We start from the raw sequence: 16,448 nt of genomic DNA on the forward strand, positions 1-16,448 counted from the left end.
TTAAGATGTGTGGACTTCAACTCCCAGAATTCTGGGAGATGAAGTCCACATATCTTAAAGTTTGAAAAACACTGATTTTTATGTGCTTCTGTGTAGAACATAAAAACAAGTCTAGTGTTTTCTCAGAAGTTGTCTAGGCTTATGTGAATGGCGTAGGAAAGGGCCAGAGAAACACCAGTCCCAGGAGCTGGCACACCCACACCAGCCTCAGGTAGCCAACAGCAGTGGGCGAGATCCCAGCCTGACTGTGTGAACTATCGCATTATCAGTGAAGGATGCAAGATTGTGTCCACTTGGTGAAATTGTTCCAGGGGAAGTGCCTGGTGGGCTTCTAAAAAAGCCAGAAAATTTGAGGTTCAAATACACACAGGGATACAAAGAATTTTAAAGATCCACCTTCAATTGAATCCCAAACTTTTCTTGCTGGGACGAATGGATAGACAATTAGAAAAGAGCTATGGAAGATACTTTTAATATATGGTAATGGCTGCGAGATGATTATATGCTCAAAAATGGAAAGATTCTGAAAGTCCACAGAGGAGGGGCTGGTGAAGATGACAGAATTAGCAGAGATTAGCACTTTTCTGGCTGGGTCTAATGACAGGCAGCTGGAAAAGACTTAGGATCGTTTTTTGTACTTGGCAGCTGCAGCGAGATTATTATATGCCCAAGGGCAGAAAGACTCTGAAACACCTACAATGGAGGAATGGTTGGTGAAGACGGGCAGAGATGGCAACGCTGACTTGTTTGATTAGGGAAAAGACAGTAACTACGTTTGTTAGCGGCTGGAAACCCTTTATGGACCTTTTGCTGAAAACGGAAAAAAATGAACATGTGATTTATGGGTTTGATGATTAGAAAGGGTAGACTCTGGAAAGAAGGGAGCCACGATGTAACCTCAGAGGGAGAGGGTCCAATATAAATATCCTTGTAACTGCTGTTAAGAAGATCGGAAGCCGCTTCACGGAGACAACCAGAAAAGGTGGTTCATAGACAGCGTTCATGTCACGTTAAGGGATGTGAGGCTGAGCCGTAGCGATGCACGTCTGAGGGCGGTCACCAATGGCACCTGTTTGTGATTTCCCTGTGGTGGCCAGAGGATGAAACCACCGAAATGGGAAGAAGAAATGGTTTTACTTCAGCTAAGGGACCATCCAGCAGCTCCAATATGAAGTAAGAACCCAAAGAAATAACTGGAAAATTACAGGGAGATGGCAGAGGGGTTTGCTGTCTGTGCTAAACAACCTATCACATCCCCACCCCCAAATGCCTGTCACTGCTTTAGGATGCCAGGAAGACACGATCCCGTGGACGGGGTAGAGGGGAGAATCCATTCCCGGTCCAGCTGCCTTTTGTGCATGGAAAAAACTCTCCCTGTCCCTTCAGGGCCGACATCTTGTTTAGGATTCAAACCAGATTAAAGGCTCTAGATTAACACCAGACACCTGGCTGGGAATTCAAGGCATTGTGGCGCCCCCCGCCCCCACCTCCCAGCTTGGGGAAGATGGGCTCAACTCCTTTTTGGTCAAGATGTTGAGCAGACACACAGGGCTTGGCAGGGTGATGTCCCACCCCTCCTGGTGCCGGGGAGCATTTCCTTGTTCAGCCACGCATGATGCTGAGCTGTGGGTGTGCACACGAAACGAGGCCTCCTCCAATCACCTACCACCGGTTCTTCCTTCCAGCCAATCAGGAGTGCCCCCCTTCGCTTGCTGGAGCCAGCATGAACTTGCCACCCTCCCTCAAGGCATGTTGGCACAGAAGAGGATGGAAGGGTCAACCAGGGGAGTGAAAGTGCGGTGTGCGATTCTCCTGTTACACTCTCCTCTTCTTTCCCAGGAATGACATGCCCAGTTCTGGGGGCCATTAGCTTGGGTATCGGTTTGGCTTCGGTGCCACCCCGAAGACTCGCGGGCACTGGAGAAGTCCTTTGAGTGAACAAACCTTCACCACTCGAGGACCTTCCAGTGGGTGAGGGATTTGCCGCTTTATGCTTGAGAAGCCAGAGTGGAGAATGATTCACCCCCTCGCCAGGGGTAGGGCCAAGACCAAGTGCGATGCCACAGGAGTCCACCCAGCCTTATGCATCCACAAACATGGATTAGGAGGACTATTGCTGCCCTCCTGGCAGAACCCAAGCCTCTTTCATTCAGCCTAGACCAGTGTTTCTCAACCTTGTCAACTTTAGGAATTCTGGGAGTTGAAGTCCACCCATCTTAAAGTTGCCAAGATTGAGAAACCCTGCTGTAGAGGTTGAGCTAGACCACAAACACATCACAGAGGGCATTTCCAAAGCAAAGAAAGAAAACAAAGCGAGCAGAAATGCCAAAAAAGGCCTTTAAATAGGGACATGGAATCTGAAACACGGTCCCTCAAAAGTAAGCCTCCTGGAACTTTTTTCTTTCTTTTTACCTTGGGGTGACCAGCCTGAATCCAAAATCTTTGCAAGAGGCGGGAATGCTTTCCCTGTGCCCTTTCCGCCCAGCTCCGCCTCCACTGTAAATTTCCCCAAAACATTTATGCACTTTGATCCGGGGCCAATGACTCTAGATAGCTTACCCTTGAAAAGCCAGAAGAGTAATAAATTAAGAAGCATATCACAGCTGTCCAGAAGAAGAAGAAGAAAAAAAACCTAAACACAACAACAAGGAACAAGCTACAGGGGCCAAATGAATCACCAAGAAATGAATGTGGGCAGTGCAGGGCTTATTTTCCACCCCTGTTTCAACCTGGATAGCTTTTAGAGTTAAAATACTGGGCCAGCTGTGGTCCAACAATACCACAGGTCAGGTATGGTTGGTCCTTTGCTGACAAGCCACCGCAAAATCCCAGGGTTACCAGTGTTTTTCAACCTCAGCCACTTGAAGATAGGTGGACTTCAACTCCCATAATTCCCCAGCCAGCTTTGAAGATGGGAAGTCCACCCATCTTCAAGCTGCCAAGGTGGAGAAACACTGTTCTAGGCTATGGAGGGCAGATCCTAAGGTCCAGCTGGAGAGACCCCTGTCAAATAGGGGCCATGGGTCAGTTAGCCACGATTTACCATCCTTCCCTTTCTAAGCAGCTGTATCTGCAGGTTTCATAACCCATCATGGATAAACTGTTACGGTCAGTTCCATGTGGATGACATGGTACTCGAAGCATTCAGGAAGGTAGCCAAGTTTTGTGCAATTGCTATTTTTGTTAGGAGACTGACAATTTAGATCTGTTGTTCTAACGCCCCTCAATGCCACGGTGTTTCTCGTCCTAGGCAATGTTTTGATTTCTGAAATTGGCTACCTTCTTTTACATTTACCCAATTTCTATGGATTTGGATGTTTTTTTCACTGTGTGATATACAGGTGGTCCTCATTTAGCGACAACAATTGGGACCGGCAACTTGGTCGTTACGTGAAGCGGTCGCTGAGCAAAACTGCCACCGGGCTCATGATCTGACTTCAGCTTTCCTTTGCTTTACGGGCCTGCGAAGGTTGTAAATGCGAAGATCGGTCATAAAGTTACTTTTTCATCACCGTTGTAACTGCGAACGGCCACTAAATGGGGGAGTCGCTAAATGAGGACTTCCTGTATTTTATTCTGTTTGGCTCTATTTTATTGTATTATTTTGTACTTTATTTTAGTTTTCGATTCCTTCCTTTACTGCTTTGACTCTTTTCACGTTGGAACTTGAGCTGTTATTTTTATTTGCTGTCAATAGAATTCAGTCAACTCTGAGTCAGCTGCCCCTGAATTGTCTTCCAATACTTTCCACTCCTATTCATGGGTGGGCAGAAAAATGTGGCGGGAGGGTCGTCTGAGTTCCTGTAAGGAACGAGAGCTGCTCCCCACATTTTCCAAGGGAGGACTCTCTTGCCAGGGACGGAAAATGCTCCTTGGAGGAGTTTTCTTATCTCTCCTTGAGGTTGGAGGGAAGGTTGATAAGCCCAGGCAGATGCAGATGCTGGAGAGAGATGGGGCCATGGGGCCAGGACACTCCCCATATCCCTGGGCCCCCTCATTGCTCACTGGCTGTGCCCATTCAACATGCTTAACTCATTCCTGAATTAACTCATTTTCTGGATTTGCCTGAAGTGTTGAATCATAGGCTGACCGAAGGCCTATTGTTGGGCCCCAGCTAATAAGGGCCCAGTGAGAATCCCCCCGCCCCATTCTTTTCTCCCTCGGTAGAGATTTCAAAAGCAAATTCTCTTCCGCCACAGCAAATCTATGAGACCCGCGCGACCAAGCTTCAGGCACTGAAATCTTCTTCCCTTGGAAAGGACCATCTGTTTCCTAACATGGGACCCCTCTGGGGAAGCCCCTAAAAGGGTCGGGAGTCAGGAGGACCAGCTGTGGTCCTTCCTCTGTGCCATGAATAGTCCATGTGCCTTCCCAGTCTGATGTACATGGAATAAACAGACCCCAGTGGCTGAGTTGTGACACTCCCCGCGGAGGTGCTCAGCCAAACTGTCCCGGCTTTCCCACATGACTGCGGATGCCAAAGAGGGGATTAAACTCAGGGTAGAAAACTAATTGCTTGCCATCATTGTCAACGTTTTAAAATTAGCCACTAGAATACATGGGTGGGTATATTTTTGAGCAGCAGAGCTAAGCTGCGCCCATTGCTTGCTCAGGGCCAAAGCAGGCATGGAGCTAAATGGAAACACTTTGCAGCCGAGCAACAAGGCAACAAAACCATTGAAGGTGTGTGTGTGTGTGTGTGTGAACTGGCCACTCAGGACCGCAGGACAAAACAAGGGGAGGTTGGATTGCAATGCAAGCTGCCCAGGAATAACTTTGTTTTCAAGGGCGGCATTTGTATTGAAAAAAAAATAGAAATAAAAATAAAGCCTAAGAATCACTGTTAAGCTCCACGATGCTGCTGCTGCTGCTCACAACAACACCACCACCCTGCCTTTAGGCCTTGGAGGTCACTCGACAGTTTAAAAAGCAGAATCTGATACAACAGTTAAAAGCACTCTTAATTTTCCAGCTGAAAACGTTTCACTAAAAAGGTTGTTGTTATTGTTACTGTATGCTACATTTTGTTATCCCTGAATTAATATGGCTGTCAACAACAGATCTCAATATATCAGAAGTGTATCATGTCAATCTTGATCTTCCAAGGGGAGTCTAGATCAGTGTTTTTCCAACTTGGCCACTTTAAGACGGGTGGACTTCAACTCCCAGAATTCCCCAGCCAGCAAGGCTGGCTGGGGAATTCTGGGAGTTGAAGTCCACCCGTCTTAAAGTGGCCAAGTTGGAAGAAAACTGGTCTACAACGAAGCAAGCCATGAAGGGTTTGGAATTGAGGATTGCAGTTTTCTCGCCTGGAAGTCTTAAACCGGAAGTGACAGGTAAAGACCAGGTGAGACCAGCAAGGTTTTTCCAGACACAAGGAGACAACAGAACAAAAACTCACCGGTAATAAACACAGCAAGGGGTGGAACCCTGTCCCCACAGATAGAGACATCTTGCAGCACAGCCCTGATCTGTATACAATAGTTATATACATTTAATACAGTTTAATATACAGTTATATACCTGCATTTAAGTTTTTCTAGGGCAATAGTTGTGTGAGTCTTTTGTAGTAGGAAAAAAAAGGGAAAGTGGGTGTTTGCTGCGTGGCACTGGAGTAAACCGGGACCCAGAATTTAAAGTTAAAGATGTCACAAGCAACCTTCTGAGAAGTCTTTGGCCCGAACTCTTCCCCCGAATGTCTGCAGTGAACTGGAGATGGAAAAAACTGGTCTTCTCTTCCCTTGAGACCCAAAGTGCCCGATGGGAGGAAGGAAGGAAAGGAATGGAAGGGGCTGTCCGATGGAAAGAACAATTGCTGACCTTTCCCCCAGATGGCATGGCCGCAGGGACAGGATGCCTGCAGACGGAGGAGAGCAACCTCCTGCCCCATTCTCTCTCTCTCTCTCTCTCTCTCTTTCTTTCTTCCTTCCTTCCTTTCTCCCTCTCCCTCATCTCTCTCCTTCTTCCCTCCTCCTCCTCCCTCCCCCCCACTTATGGCTGTCATTCTTATTTCATGTTGAATGCTCTGCATAATACCCTTTGGCACAAAATAGTAAATAGAATTAATTGTGCATGCACACACACACCCTTTTCTTAAAGCCAATGTCACAAATTGCTCCTTCCCCCTCCCCACCAGTCTTAGCCACTAACAGTATCTTAGAAGGGGGGGGGGGGGCTGCCAAGGGCCTGCAGACTCTACAGAAGCCATGGGAGGGGAACTTTATGGGTGGACGATAGGCTAGAATATAACCTTGTATTGCAAGTCCCACTCGCTGCCAAGTTCTTGATGGAAAAAGGCCAGCGATCATATGCTCTCATGTGCTGCAGTTACATCTTGGACTGCCACAATTTTATGGGCCCAGTTGGCAAAGTTTTCTTGATCTATAAAACAGTAGATTGCCCAGGTCCATTGCATCACAGGGAATGCCACACAATTTATAAGTACACTTAAAGTTCTGCCGGAAAATTCTGTTCAAAACTCTGTTCTTCAGCGACGGCAGTGATTGACATGACAGGGACTTTATTGCCATTGTCCCCTAGGCGCATTAGTGGCTAACGCTGCTTCTCTCTCCCGTGGAGCTGGCTGGGGAATTCTGGGAGTTGCAGTCCACCCATCTTCAAGTGGCCAAGTTCGAAAAAGACTGGTCTACCCAGCCAGTCTCAGAACAGATCTTGCCAACTGGGTGCATTAATCAGTAGGAAATGCTGTTACTATTAGGTTACACCTAGCAAACCAATCATTTGTATGCACAATAGCTCCGCGTGCTCCAAAAAGGAAAGTCCAGGAGCACAGCAAGCCGATAAATCATTTTTGCCCACTTCCTGACCCTTGTCAACGGTGATGTGACAAGCTGTTCTTTCAGCTGCGCACAAGTATGCGGGATGCTGCGAGGCCAGGAAAAGCGGAGCCGCCCACTGAAAACCTCAGTGTTTATTTCACGTTAACAGAGTAAGTTTCGAGCCCTCCTGGCTGAGAAGCTTTGTTTAAAAGCCTCTTGATTGCAAATTGAGTTTTCTGTTGTTGTTGTTTTAAATAAAGCCTCAATTGCTTCTCAGTAAAATAGGAAAGGCATTGAAAGCATGCTCAGAAATCCCTTGTGCGCAGCCTTGCTTTGCATTGGCGTCAGAAATGGCCTCTGAATGGGTTCTCTGAATTCCAGCTTCTTGTACCTCACAGCAAGGGTTGGCAGTTGGCACGCTTTTTCCTGCAACGTCTGATCTCTTCCTGAGAAATCCCATCAGCTTCTCATCCATTCCTTGTTTGCCTTTATGATGTGTTTACAGTATTTTGATCATCAAGGGCAGGCATCACATGAAGGTAATAGTACAGTTCATCAAGCTGGTCACCTGCAAAGTTTGACCTTGAGTGTTCCTGTGTGCCTTGGGCCAACCCTAGTGTGGGAAAAATTATTAAACAGGGCTATGCTTAGAAAAAAAAAAGATCTGCAGCTATTGGGCTTCTGCTGGTAACTCAGCAAAACTATCCTGAATATAACTGAAAATGTTCTGGTATAAGACAATGCATATATTGTCACTCTTAGTGAGATGGGCGGTGATGAAATACTCAATATAAATCAATAAAACACATTCATTTTGCCTGGACTGCATCATCCTTTAACAAAGATGTGGGCCAAACAGGTGTTTTATCTCCCCCCACCCCAAAGCCACCAATATACCTCTGGGGGAAAAGTCAAGGTTGTGGAAAATGACTATCTGGGGCCCACAAGGGCCAGCCAAATATATCTAGGAAGTTCACAAGCAGGAGAGATGACTCATCCTATATTTAAAGGATGTTGTTCTTTGGGTCATAGCAGTGTTTTTCCAACTTGGCAACTTGAAGAGGTGTGGGCTTCAACTCCCAGAATTCAATAGTAGCTGCACACTTTTGTGAGTCCTGGGTGATTATGCAGACTGAAACATATATTTCTGTATCTTTTTTATAATTTGCAAGCCACCACTCTCTCCTTTCCATCTTCATCCATCATCTGCCTAACTTCTGTCCTTCCCGTCTTGCCTTCCAAAGAGGAAAAATCAAAGTCCCTCCCCTGACAATGTAGAGTTCAGCCTTTCTCAACCTTTTGTCCTGGGAGGAACCCTTGAAATATTTTTCAGGCCTCGGGGAAGGAACCTCTGCCTTTTCAGGCCAAATATAGGCCAGGAGTTACAAAATTATTGTGTTCGTTTCATGGGTACGCCTGTATAGATGCATTAACGGTGTTCCTAAACTGGAAGTAAAGAATGAAACTTACCTCTTTCATATGAAGTTGCCTGAATTTGAAATAATTTTCAAAATAAATCTTGACATTCCAGGGAACCCCTAGTGACCTCTTCTGGAAACCTAGGGTGCCATGGTACCCTGGTTGAGAAGTCCTGGTCTGTTTTAAATCGTGACTCAGAGGACCTAGCAAAAGAAAGGGAAAAGAAACTTGCTGGGGTAATAAACAGAGAGAAGGCTCAGAAGGGGGAAGAGAAAGACCCCCCGCCCCTTTTTTCCCTATTCTCCAGTGCAAGCCAGCTTGTTCAAGCTTCCCCAGGGTTATTTATAATGTTATTTAGAGTTAATGGTTAGGAACATGAGCTGATTTGACGTTATTGTGGCTGTTTTCCAAGGACTCAGCTCTGAGTTGCACCTTGCAGCCTGGCTGGGTGAAGTCTGCTTTTGGCTGATATTCAGTCTGGCTGATGTAGGAGACAGGTGCCAAGTTCAGAATCAGGGTGCAGAAGCTATTGGCCAAACCAGGCAGGACTTGGATGTCGGAGACACCTTCCCTGTAGCTCATCTTCATCTTCTGGATGTCCCTGGATGTCCCAAAATGGATGCTGAACCAGGAGGGGGAAAGATAAATTCAACTGGAGTAGCTGTAAGTCTCTAGAGCAGTGTTTCTCAACCTTGGCCGCTTGAAGATGGGTGGACTTCAACTCCCAGAATTCCCCAGCCTTGCTGCTCTAGACAACTCCAGGATGAAAGCAGATCCCACCTTTTGGATTTCATGACATTGATGGAAATGGGAGACCGCAGTTTTAAAAATCCAAGCGTAACAGGAAGAAAACAGACCAATTTTGCTTACCCCAAAAGAGTACCTTCAAAGACAGGAGACAGAGGAGAAGCACAGTGATATTACAGGATAATGTTATTAAAAACTGTGCTAATACCCACCTAATGCAGGTACTGGTTCTGAAGAGTGGCCAGCTGGCTTTCTGTAACGTCGCTTGGCATCTGTCTTCAGCAGCAGGCTGGAACTGAATATGGAAGCTCGTTAGCTGCCATGGCTAGCTTTCCCCAAGCTGGCATCCTCTAAAGATTTGGGCCTCCGCCATCCATCATCTTCAATAACCCTGGTCAAAGTCAAAGATGACATGATTCTCCCACCTCCCATCCTCCTTACTTCCCACAGAGGCACTATAGAGAGTATGTTGACCAACTGGATTTCTATCCGGTTTGGAGGCTGCGGTGCCCCGGACTAGAAGTCTGTGCAGAGGTGGTGAGGGTAGCAGAGAGGATAACTGGGATTTCACTTCCTCCGATTCAGGACGTAGCACATACCCGATGTCTGTCGAGAGCCAGAAATACTGTCAGAGACCCCTCCCGTCCTCGTTGTGGCTTGTTCTCCTTGTTACCCTCTGGGAAAAGGTTCTGGGGCATTCAACGCAGAACAGCTAGACTGGGTAATAGTTTTGTCCCCTGGGCTATGAGGCTCCTGGACTCTTAATAATCCCCTCTTATTTCATGGTGGTACATGTTGTATGTAGGCCTGTGATATTTATTAGGGATAATGATTAGGGGAGTGGAATGGTAAAGAATATATATTATATATTGCAGTAATTATTTTTTGTGCGCCCATTGCAACGAAATTTCATTTTAACGTGCCCTTTGGTGTGTAGAGGAATGACAGTAAAAGTATATCCCATCCCATCCCATCCCATCCCAAAAGATCCAGAGAGTGTCAGGCTGGTATAGACGATGAGGGTGAGTTCTACTTCACGTCGTAACGACGATGACACGGCCCACTTTATGACAAAGCTGATGAGACAAGGACTCAGCTGGTTCGCTGTTGCTCTTGCTGCCAGATAGAAGGACGGGCGTTTCCTTGGAAAGGGCTTCAAATTGGTTCGAATGTCTGTCATTGACTGGTTGTCAGTGGTTCCTCCCCTGCTCCAAGCTCCGTTCATCAGGGGTGAAAATGTCCTTCAGCGGTTCCCGATTCCTCTCTTGGTCCCCTGGTTCTAGGCCAGAACAGATTTGGACCTTTCCCCTTCCCCTTATAGTAGAGAGGTCTTCGTGGGCTCTCCGGCTAGGCCAGAGCTGCCTTTCAACCTATCTTGAGGTTGCCTATCTTGGAGCCACCCCAGGCCACTCCTCACCTCCTCCAGAGCCAGGACTTCTTTCTCTTCCCATCCCGGATTTCAGTCTCTGAGGGGGAGACTCTGGAACCAGCCCCCTTCTTCTCCTCAATTCTGTGAACGTCTGATGGCCTTTAAAAGGTACTTTTTGATTTGTACCACGTCTTGGTAAAGGGCATGACTTATTAAGGTTACCTTTTCCCCCAATGGCAGCAACCAGCAACAATACAGGCTGTCCTCATTTAGTGACCACAGTAGCTAAGTGAAACTGCGACTGCGCTTACGATCTGATTTCGGCTTTCCTCTGCTTTACAGACCTATGAAGGTCGTCAATGAGAGGATTGGTTGCAAAGTGACTTTTTCATCACCGTCCTAAGTGCGAAAGGTCGCTAAACGAGGCAGTCGCTAAACGAAGACTAAACAAAAAATAAACTAACTTGAGTTTTTTAAGTTGCTAAGTGAGGACTAAACGAGTACATGGCATAAGGCTCCTCTGCCTTCTTGCCTTGCAGGCCTCTTCGCTGGGTTATGAGAACTGAAGTTCAGCCAACATGCAAGATGGGAAAGTCTTTTCCTCTCCTTTCGCTGCCTCTTTTCAGCAAAATTCTTTCTTAACTTGTGCATAATGCTGATTACCACTTCTCCACACCCACACACACACAAGCTGGAAGGGGAGCTGCTGGGGGTTCCCTGGTGAAAGAAAATGTAATTCTGACCCCCAAGCCCCTTTTTATTACAGGTAGTCCTCACTTAACAACCACAATTGGGGCTGGAATTTTGGTTGCTAAGTGAAGCGGCCATTGAGCGAATCAGACCCAATTTTACGACCTTTTTTTGCAGCAGTCACTAAGCAAATCACTGCAGGCAGTAAGCGAACCACATGGTTGTTAAGTGAGTCATGCAGTTCCCCCACTGATCTTGCTTGCCAGAAGCCAGCTTGTTGTTTATTCGTTTAGTCGCTTCCGACTCTTTGTGACTTCATGGACCAGCCCACGCCAGAGCTTCCTGTTGGTCGTCAACACCCCCGGCTCCCCCAGGGACGAGTCCATCACCTCTAGAATGTCATCCATCCACCTTGCCCTTGGTCGGCCCCTCTTCCTTTTGCCCTCCACTCTCCCCAGCATCAGCACCTTCTCCAGGGTGTCCTGTCTTCTCATTATGTGGCCAAAGTATTTCAGTTTGGCCTTTAATACCATTCCCTCAAGTGAGCAGTCTGGCTTTATTTCCTGGAGGATGGACCGGTTTGATCTTCTGGCAGTCCAAGGCACTCTCAGAATTTTCCTCCAACACCACAGTTCAAAAGCATTGATCTTCCTTCGCTCAGCCTTCCTTATGGTCCAGCTCTCGCAGCCATATGTTACTACGGGGAACACCATTGCTTTAACTATGCAGGCCTTTGTTGTCAGTGTGATGTCTCTGCTCTTAACTATTTTATCGAGATTGGTCATTGCTCTTCTCCCAAGGATTAAGCGTCTTCTGATTTCCTGACTGCAGTCAGCATCTGCAGTAATCTTTGCACCTAGAAATACAAAGTCTTTCACTGCTTCTACATTTTCTCCCTCTATTTGCCAGTTATCAATCAAGCTGGTTGCCATAATCTTGGTTTTTTTGAGGTTTAGCTGCAAGCCAGCTTTTGCACTTTCTTCTTTCACCTTCATCATAAGGCTCCTCAGTTCCTCTTCGCTTTCAGCTATCAAAGTGGTATCATCTGCATATCTGAGATTGTTAATGTTTCTTCCAGCGATTTTAACTCCAGCCTTGGATTCCTCAAGCCCAGCATGTCGCATGATGTGTTCTGTGTACAAGTTGAATAGGTAGGGTGAGAGGATACAGCCCTGCCGTACTCCTTTCCCAATCTTAAACCAGTCCGTTCCGTGGTCTGTTCTTACTGTTGCTACTTGGTCGTTATACAGATTCTTCAGGAGGCAGACAAGATGACTTGGTATCCCCATACCACTAAGAACTTGCCACAATTTGTTATGGTCCACACAGTCAAAGGCTTTAGAATAGTCAATAGAACAGAAATAGATGTTTTTCTGAAACTCCCTGGCTTTTTCCATTATCCAGCGAATATTGGCAATTTGGTCCCTAGTTCCTCTGCCTTTTCTAAACCCAGCTTGTACATCTGGCAATTCTCGCTCCATGAATTGCTGAAGTCTACCTTGCAGGATCTTGAGCATTACCTAACTGGCATGTGAAATGAGTGCCACTGTTCAATAGTTTGAACATTCTTTAGTGTTTCCCTTTTTTGGTATGGGGATAGAAGTTGATTTTTTCCAGTCTGATGGCCATTCTTGTGTTTTCCAAATTTGCTGGCATATAGCATGCATTACCTTGACAGCATCATCTTGCAAGATTTTGAACAGTTCAGCTGGGATGCCGTCGTCTCCTGCTGCCTTGTTATTAGCAATGCTTCTTAAGGCCCACTCAACCTCACTCTTCAGGATGTCTGGCTCTAGCTCACTGACCACACCGTCAAAGCTATCCCCGATATCATTATCCTTCCTATACAGGTCTTCTGTATATTCTTGCCACCTTTTCTTGATCTCTTCTTCTTCTGTTAGGTCCTTGCCATCTTTGTTTTTGATCATACCCATTTTGGCCTGGAATTTACCTCCGATGTTTCTAATTGTCTGGAAGAGGTCTCTTGTCCTTCCTATTCTCTTGTCTTCTTCCACTTCCACGCATTGTTTCTTTAAAAATAATTCCTTATCTCTTCCGGCTAACCTCTGGAATTTTGCATTTAATTGGGCATATCTCCCCCTGTCACTGTTGCCTTTTGCTTTCCTTCTTTCTTGGGCTACTTCTAGTGTCTCAGCAGACAGCCATTTTGCCTTCTTGGTTTTCTCTTTCTTTGGGATGTATTTTGTTGCCGCCTCCTGAACAATGCTGCGAACTTCTGTCCAGAGTTCTTCCGGGACCCCATCTACTAAGTCCATTCCCTTAAATCGATTCTTCACCTCCACTGCATATTCCTTAGGAATATTAGTGAGCTCATATCTAGCTGATCTGTGGGTCTTCCCTAATCTCTTTCGTCTGATCCTAAATTGTGCAAGAAGAAGTTCGTGATCTGAACTACAGTCAGCTCCAGGCCTTGTTTTTACCGACTGTACAGATGTCTGCCACCTTTGGCTGCCAAGGATGTAGTCAATCTGATTTCGGTGTTGTCCATCTGGTGAAGTCCATGTATAAAGCCGTCTCTTAGGTTGTTGGAAGAGAGTGTTTGTGATGCAGAGTGAGTTGTCTTGGCAAAATTCTATCAGCCTGTGTCCTGCTTCGTTTTGTTCTCCCAGGCCATGCTTACCTGTAATTCCAGGTGTCCTTTGACTGCCCACCTTAGCATTCCAGTCTCCCGTGATGAAAATAACATCTCTTTTAGGCATGTTGTCCAGTAGGTGCTGCAGATCCTCATAGAACTGCTCTACTTCAGCTTCTTCAGCATCTGTGGTTGGGGCGTATATTTGGATCACTGTGATGTTAGATGGCTTGCCCTGAATTCGAACTGAGATCATTCTGTCGTTTTTTGGATTGTATCCAAGCACTGCTTTAGCCACTTTACTATTAATTATGAAGGCTACTCCATTTCTTCTGTGGTCCTCTTGTCCACAGTAGTAGATCTGGTGGTCATTTGATGTGAAGTGGCCCATTCCAGTCCATTTCAGTTCACTGACGCCCAGAATGTCTATCTTTAATCTAGACATCTCACCAATAACCACATCCAATTTGCCCTGGCTCATAGATCTTACATGCCAGCTTCCAATGGTGTGTTGATCCTTAGAACATCGGATTCGCCGTTCACCACCAGCACCGTCGGCCGCTAGCCGTCCTTTCGGCTTTGAGCTAGCTGCATCATCACGTCTGGGGCTAGTTGAACTCATCCTCTGTTCCTCCCCTGTAGCATTTTGACCATCTTCCGACCTGGGGGTCTCATCGTATACCGACATATCTCTGGTTGCACTGATCCATTTAGTTTTCACGGCAAGAATACTGGGGTGGGTTGCCATTCCCTTCCCCGGGGATTGCATTTAGTCTGACCTCTCTGTCATGACCTTCCCGTCTTGAGTGGCCCTTCATGGTTTAGCTCATGGCGTCATTGAGGTGCTCAAGCTCCAGCACCACGACAAGGTAACGATCCTTTGCTGAAGGGAAGCCAGCTGGGAAGGTCAAAAATGGCGATCAGGTGACCACAGGACTCTGTGATGGTCATAAATGTGAACCGGTTGTCAAGTGCCCAGATTGTGATCATGTGACTGCAGGGATGTGGCGACAGTCGTAAGTCAGTTTCCTCAGTATCGTTGCAAGTCTGAACCATCACTAAATGAATGGTTGTTAAGTGAGGTCTACCTGTAGAACCCTTTGGGTGGGAATGGCTAGGCTCATGGCTGGGAGCCTTGGCCTGCTCTGCCAAGCATGACTTGCGCTGGGTTGCCATTGTTGTGTCTTGGGCTGTATTTCCAATGTACGACTCCCCTCCTGCCTTTCTCCTTCCAAGCGTTCTGGCTCGCTGGTTCTCCCCTTTCCCCCAGTTGGCTTGCAACCCTTCATTTCCACCTGTCCGGCAGGCAGGCAGCACCATCGAGCTGATCCAGGGCAGCCCATGTAGCCGACCTGAGCCGTGGTGTCAGTTGCCCATGTTGGCAGGGCCAGGGCATCAGAGCATGTCGTACAAAGGTCACCATCTCTGCAGCTGCCGAGTCCGTCCCCGGGCTGGGGCAGCACTCAGGACCGGCCAGGCTGTTTCCACTGCTCGGTTGCAACCTGCCCAAAGGGGAGATTGACCCCGGGTCCAGGCAGCCTTGCTGGGCCAGGGGCACAAGGGGCATGCCCAGTTCCCAGATGGCGACCATTTCTGCCCTGCCTCCTCCAGCAAGTTACTTTTGCCCTTTTGATACCTGGGCAAAAGGGAACCCGCCTGCTTTATTTCCTAAAATTATTAGTGTGGCCTTATGTGGGACTCAGTTTGGTGGAGTGGTTAAGGCAGTGTTTCTCAACCGTGGCAACTTTCAGATGTGTGGACTTCAACTCCCAGAATTCCCCAGCCAGCCATGGCTGGCTGGGGAATTCTGGGACTGAGTTGCCACGGTTGAGAAACAATGGGCTAGAAACTGGGAGACTGAATTCTAGTCCTGCCATGGCCACATAACCAGCTGGGTGACCCTGGGCCAGTCACTCCCTCTCAGCCCTAGGAAGCAGACAATGGCAAACCACTTCCAAAAAACCTTGCCAAGAGAACTGCAGGGACTTGTCCAGGCAGTCTCCGAGAATCAGACACGATTGAATGAGAGAGAGAGAGAGAGAGAGAGAGAAAGTGGGACTCAGGGGCATTCTGGGAAATAAAATGTGAGGGGTGGGGTCTGGCTTGCAGCTGATGCCAGCTTCCCGCTGATTTTTTTTTTTTTTTTCTGAATGAAAAGAATCTTTGGAAAAAAAAACGTAAGCCGTGGGGCAGGGAGAAATCTGCCCATGCATTTGCTCCTGGGGCATCACGTGACCCAGGACTGCTGGAAGTCTTTCCCAATCCCATCGGATGATGCTTGGCAACGCACTCTCCTTATTCCCTTGTCCTGATATAAGTTCAGTAGCCTCCTTTTCAGTGGCAAATGGTGGATCCCCCCCCCCCGCCCCAACTGATCTTGCTTGCAGCTGAAGATGGGTTTCCCTGCAGCTGGAAAAATGTTATTTTTCCAGACCTTCTCATGCTCAGCAGCCCGCGCCCTTGAGGCTTGAGGGCCAAACTGTGGCTGCGGCCTCCGCCCCTGGTCAGTGGGGGTTGGACAGAGACCCTTTGCAGCAGGCTCCGTTGCTTGATGGGTCACCGAATGCAGAAAAAGGAGGAGGAGGGTTTTGCAAAATGCTGTGAATCAAAGGTTCTCCTTTGCAAAGCAGAGCCTTCGGGAGGGCGGGTGGCCCCAACACCGGGTGGGCCCTCTTATCTCTCCTTTGCAGCTTGAAGGGGCCTTCTCAGCCTGTCAATTGCAGGCCTGGCTCCTGGCTCCGAAAACGAGGTTTTGCCAGTTTTATCTTGGATGCCTTCTGCCTGTTTTCCCTTCCTACCCTAGCTGGCAGCAGACCCATCACCGGGTAGTTTGTCAGCTGGGGCAGCTCAA

The sequence above is a fragment of the Candoia aspera genome, chromosome 17, assembly GCF_035149785.1.
Source record: "Candoia aspera isolate rCanAsp1 chromosome 17, rCanAsp1.hap2, whole genome shotgun sequence".
NCBI classification, from domain to species: domain Eukaryota; kingdom Metazoa; phylum Chordata; class Lepidosauria; order Squamata; family Boidae; genus Candoia; species Candoia aspera.